Source organism: Lepisosteus platostomus, chromosome 13 (assembly GCF_059453375.1).
Source record: "Lepisosteus platostomus isolate fLepPlt1 chromosome 13, fLepPlt1.hap1, whole genome shotgun sequence".
Classification (NCBI taxonomy): domain Eukaryota; kingdom Metazoa; phylum Chordata; class Actinopteri; order Semionotiformes; family Lepisosteidae; genus Lepisosteus; species Lepisosteus platostomus.
The window spans coordinates 25,318,181-25,324,180 of NC_142623.1; the positions used below are offsets into that span (position 1 = coordinate 25,318,181).

A 6,000-nucleotide genomic window follows, 5' to 3' on the forward strand; every position below is an offset into this window, starting at 1 on the left:
CAAAACCTGGACATGGATATTAGATTTACCTCCATGAACGGAAAGAATAACAATTGTCATCCCATTCTGGGATGTTTTGATTAATGGGGAAATGATTTTTGTCAAAACATTTTCCTGCATATAAAAACAAGATTTTACCTTGACAAGGAAATGAGATGTTTGTCAATATCACTTCAGGAGGCGCTCTGTATCCAGAGTCACAGGTGCAATTGTAACTCCCAGCAGTGTTGTTACACTGTGCGTTTGGACCACAGATTTGAGGGGGCTGTGAGCACTCGTCGATATCTGTAAAGAATAAAATTCTTTGACAGTCAAGACTGTATTACACCAAAATTTCAGAAGATTTTGATTTTTTTTCTTTCCTGGACCATCCTGTTTCCCCATTTTTTTTTCTTCGCTGGAACTATTTTAGGAGTGGACAAGCCCTACCTTGTTGTATATAGTATTCTCCGGTTTTATCTCTTGTATATAGTGATATTCTGAATTTCCTTCTCTCTGGTTGTACTGTATATAGTCTGTCCTTGTGATATTCTTATTGTTGATAGTATTGCCCTTGTTTTTAATTGTGTAGGGCGTCAGGAGCCGCCCTTGAAGGGGGGGGGTACTGTCACGCCTGACATACCTCCCTAGAGGGTGCTCCACTACTCCCGTCATTGTCCCTGTGATAAAGCTCCTCAGGTGTACCTTCTTAGGTGTATTATTTAAAGACTACCTCCTCCAATCCTCGGGGCTCATCAAGTTAATAAGAGATTTCACTGTTCACTGCCCATTGCTTGTTTTGAGCACTTTACATTACATTAGAATGTATTGTATTTAAATATTTTACTGTATAACCAAGACAATAAAACCTGGACCTGGATATTAGATTTACCTCCATGAATGGAAAGAAAAACAATTGTCATCCCATTGTGGGGTGTTTTGATTAATGGGGAAATGATTTTTGTCATAACATTTTCCTGCATAGAAAAAACAAGATTTTACCTTGACAAGGAAATGAGATGTTTGTCAATATCACTTCAGGAGGAGCTCTGTATCCAGAGTCACAGGTACAATTGTAACTCCCAGCAGTGTTGTTACACCGTGCGTTTGGACCACAGATTTGAGGGGGCTGTGAGCACTCGTCGATATCTGTAAAGAATTAAATTATTTGACAGTCAAGACTGTATTACACCAAAATTTCAGAAGATTTGGATTTTTTTTTCTTTCCTGGACCATCCTGTTTCCCCATTTTTTTTTCTTCGCTGGAACTATTTTAGGAGTGGACAAGCCCTACCTTGTTGTATATAGTATTCTCCGGTTTTATCTCTTGTATATAGTGATATTCTGAATTTCCTTCTCTCTGGTTGTACTGTATATAGTCTGTCCTTGTGATATTCTTATTGTTGATAGTATTGCCCTTGTTTTTAATTGTGTAGGGCGTCAGGAGCCGCCCTTGAAGGGGGGGGTACTGTCACGCCTGACATACCTCCCTAGAGGGCGCTCCACTACTCCCGTCATTGTCCTTGTGATAAAGCTCCTCAGGTGTACCTTCTTAGGTGTATTATTTAAAGACTACCTCCTCCAATCCTCGGGGCTCATCAAGTTAATAAGAGATTTCACTGTTCACTGCCCATTGCTTGTTTTGAGCACTTTACATTACATTAGAATGTATTGTATTTAAATATTTTACTGTATAACCAAGACAATAAAACCTGGACCTGGATATTAGATTTACCTCCATGAATGGAAAGAAAAACAATTGTCATCCCATTGTGGGGTGTTTTGATTAATGGGGAAATGATTTTTGTCATAACATTTTCCTGCATAGAAAAAACAAGATTTTACCTTGACAAGGAAATGAGATGTTTGTCAATATCACTTCAGGAGGAGCTCTGTATCCAGAGTCACAGGTACAATTGTAACTCCCAGCAGTGTTGTTACACCGTGCGTTTGGACCACAGATTTGAGGGGGCTGTGAGCACTCGTCAATATCTGTAAAGAATTAAATTATTTGACAGTCAAGACTGTATTACACCAAAATTTCAGAAGATTTGGATTTTTTTTTCTTTCCTGGACCATCCTGTTTCCCCATTTTTTTGTCTTCGCTGGAACTATTCTGGGAGTGGACAGCCCTACCTTTTTGTGTACAGGGTTCTCCAGTTTTAGCTCTTGTATATAGTGGTATTCTGAATTTCCTTCTCTCTGGTTGTATATAGTCTGTGCTTGTGATATTCTTATTGTTGATAGTATTGCCCTTGTTTTTAATTGTGTAGGGCGTCAGGAGCCGCCCTTGAAGGGGGGGGGGTATCCAGAGTCACAGGTGCAATTGTAACTCCCAGCTGTGTTGTTACACTGTGCGTTTGGACCACAAATTTGAGGGGGCTGTGAGCACTCGTCGATATCTGTAAAGAATTAAATTATTTGACAGACAAGACTGTATTACACCAACATTTCAGAGTGAGGGAGCATGATTAATGCTTATCTAAGAAAGAGAAAACAGTCAGGATTTTAGATTTTTATCTCTTTATCTTTTTTCAAAAGACTTTTGCTTTATTCGTGTCCATTGTAAAGCTTAAATTCATATCAGGTACTGTATGCGTCAATTTGTAATAAGACAGAATACAATTCTACTGTAAATTCTTTCCTGAAGTTGACCATTGCCTGAGTTGCTAAATTGTTTTTAGATGTTACCTCACGACTCCATCCAAAATTACAAGTAGGGATCCGGACCTATCTTTTTTAGAACACTGAATTGGCTCATGGATATCTTTCTAGTACAAAATGCCTGTCACACCTGATATCTCTCCCCTGCTTATCTGTCAATTACCTGTATTAAATTGATGTAGTCTTGAATTCTGCATTCTTCTTTAATTTAATTTGCTGCTATATTGCATATTACTCAAATTTGGGTATCAAAGTTAACCCCATCATCATCTCCCTGGACCCCAGATCATGAATAATATTGTATCGGAAATGAAAGGTGAAGTATAGAAAAACATGTTCTGTCCTGTACTGGCTCTGGTTACTGTGAAAGCCTCTTAGGATTCCCAAAAGCTCTGTACTCAGTGGCAGAAAAGGTAGATAAAAATGGACTACCTGGAATATCTCAACAGCTGTTTTCACAGATCAAGGCTGAATAAGACCTGTAATCATGTTGGTCTCCCTTCCATTTCTCAATAAAATCTCTTTAAATCTATGTCTATTAATCTAACTCCCATACCTCGCCTGCAGAAGCATGTAAATGTAAATGAACATTGAGGCACTGAAAAATTAAACTAAAAGAGATCATTTTCAACAATGTATTTATGGAAAAGCTCTCAAATCTCAAACAAATACAGAAGAAAAGTGTTTATACCACTTGTAATTACATTAAGACAAATCAGAGTGGCAAAGAGATGCTTGGATTTATACTAGTGAATGCATGGATTAGTTCAATAAAAGCATTAAATATTTCTGATTAAGGATTATTCAGGCACAACAAACTGAGTGATCACCTCCTCATTAGCACTTAGATGTACAGTATTTAGGATAGAGTATATGCTGTTTAAGAAAAATAATAAAAACTAAATATTGCATTTAATTAATTCAATACTATTCATTTATTCTCTCATTATATTTTATTACACTATTCTTTTAATGTTTTAATTTAAGAGTAAATGATTTTTGTCAACATATTATGTACATAATATTTTTTTTCCTTAACATGGATATGAAGTGTTTGTCAGTGCCACACTAAGAGGAGATCTGTATCCTGGATTACAGTTGCAATGGTAACTTCCAGCAGTGTTGTGACACTGTGCACTTAGACCACAGATCTGGGGGGGTGTCTGTGACCACTCATCAATATCTGTGGAGAATCAAATTATTTGATAGTGAAAACATCTCTTCATGTGGACTAATTGTACCTCATTGAAAGAGCTATCAAAACAAAGACAAAGGTAACAATTGCATTTTATTGCAATTCCATATGATGTTAGAATAGATTCCGTTTAATCGGCTCATTAACATAGGAATATTTACCACATTAGAAATGTCAAAGGAGTCGTGAAGACTATAAATCCAATCAGACCTTTTCAGATCTTATCAAGACATTCAATAGGCTATTAATTCATCTTACAAATATGGAACCATATGAAATATGGTTTGTATGTTTGTATGTTCTCCCTGTGTTTGCACAGTCCAAAGATATTCCCAGAAAGTTAACTGGCTCATGTGTGAGTGTGTGGTTTTTTTTGTGTGTGTCCACTGGCCCCTGTTTCTGTGTGACTGGCGTCCTGTCCAAGGTGTTCCCTGCCTTGTGCCCACTGCTTGCTCGTATAGGGTCTGGCTCCCCTCTGATCTTTTCTTGGATAAAGCAATAAGAAAGCAGATGGAAGCAATTTACTATTTGTTAATTACAATATTAGGTTTTGAAAAAAAAATGTAAGGATTGACATTTTACAAGTTTTCATAATGTTCCAATATGTTTTAATTCTGTGATTTAATATCTGACTCATTTCCAGATGTACTGTATAAAGGGGTGAATATTTGAGTGTTTGATCCACCAGAAGTCCTGTCACAAATGTACACACTGTGATTTATGCACATGCTATTACTTATCATCCTTTCACATAATTTAAGTTAAATTGATTATTTTAATATTATACTTTGAAAGCAAGATATTAGAGATTAGTAGAGATTGTATTTACATCTATTAATAAGCAGCAAAATATTGTAGGTCAATGTAATGACTTATGTCAAAATACCTAGGGATACATAAGAACATTTTATACCTTCACATGGATATAAACTATTTGTCAGTGTCACTCCAAGAGGTGATCTGTATCCAGGTACAATTGTAGCCCCCGGATGTGTTATCACAATATGCATTTGGACCAAAGATTAGAGGGGTCTGTGAACACTCATCAATATCTGTGGAGAATGAATTTCTTTGATGATAAAGTATTTATCTCAGACTAAATAATTGAAAGAATATTTATATAGCTTGTCTAAAAAAAAGAAAAAAAACAATATATTAGATTTTCATAACAGACTAAATACTCTTCAGAAGATTGCTGATGTTGTTTAGTTCTTCATGTAAAATATATTGTTAAAGCTTTAAGGTGACCGAGAAGTGTCTCTTGGATTTTACAGATGCAGCCATTCAAAGTGAGCTGTACAGACACGTACCGAAGATAATTGGCTACGGCGTCGCGCATCGTGATGCAAGATGACACGGGGTACCGCGGTACGTGATTGGTTGACCGACAGGGGCACTCGTGGTCCGTTGGTCTGTCGTAGAAAGACTTACAGTACAGTAAACGTTGTAGATATTGAATTTTACCACTGAAGGGAAATCTTAGTAGCTGAGCATAAAAAGAATAGGAGCATACTGTAACGCGTGTGAAGGCCATAAATGATATTAATTTTGGAACATAAACATACAGTATATGGCTGGTCTTGGTACTTTAAAGTAAAAAATACACACCAGTATTCCATTTCTCCCTAAACATTTTAAGCATTGAAGTCTTTAACTAAAGAGATACCGGAGTCAACAAGCATACTTTTAGAATTTGATTAATAGGGAATATAATATGGAATCGCGTATCTAAAGAATTTAATAACGATATGATTATATTCGTGTACTGCGACAGGGCTGTGTAGGGCTGTTTCGCCTCTCTCTTCATGTGACTTCCCTTGTAGCCCACTGGTCTACGTGCCCAACTACCAACTCACGGGTTGTGTGTTCAAGTCCAGCTGGTGCTGGACTTTTCTTTTAACAAACATTTCTTCGAAAAAATAGAATAGCGATATTATGGACAATCAATTGACTTTTATATTTCAAAATATCACAACATGATCGATTCTAAGTCATTTTTGATAACAATGAATAGTCACCTTCTTCCCTTCTGATCACCTTCCAGCAAATTAATAATAAACTTTATTTTATATAGCGTTTTAAACGCATAAGTAATTAGATTGCTCATAAACCTAATCACTTGCTTTTTCTTTTTATTTAGGCTCAGATTTCAACTATAGATC

The 6,000-nt window shown here is 36.5% G+C and overlaps 1 protein-coding gene across 1 annotated transcript in view; it reads right to left on the reverse strand.

The window, feature by feature from the left end:
• Positions 1-1,967, reverse strand: part of LOC148650238 (adhesion G protein-coupled receptor E3-like) — a 50,300-nt gene extending 48,333 nt beyond the window's left edge. Inside the window, exons 1-3 of the mRNA XM_088604925.1 lie at positions 1,825-1,967; positions 982-1,128; positions 139-285 (exon numbers count right to left, since the gene is read on the reverse strand). The gene's annotated coding sequence lies outside the window, so the exon portion shown is untranslated. The remainder of the gene's footprint in view (positions 1-138; positions 286-981; positions 1,129-1,824) is intronic.
• Positions 1,968-6,000: the final 4,033 nt, after the last annotated feature.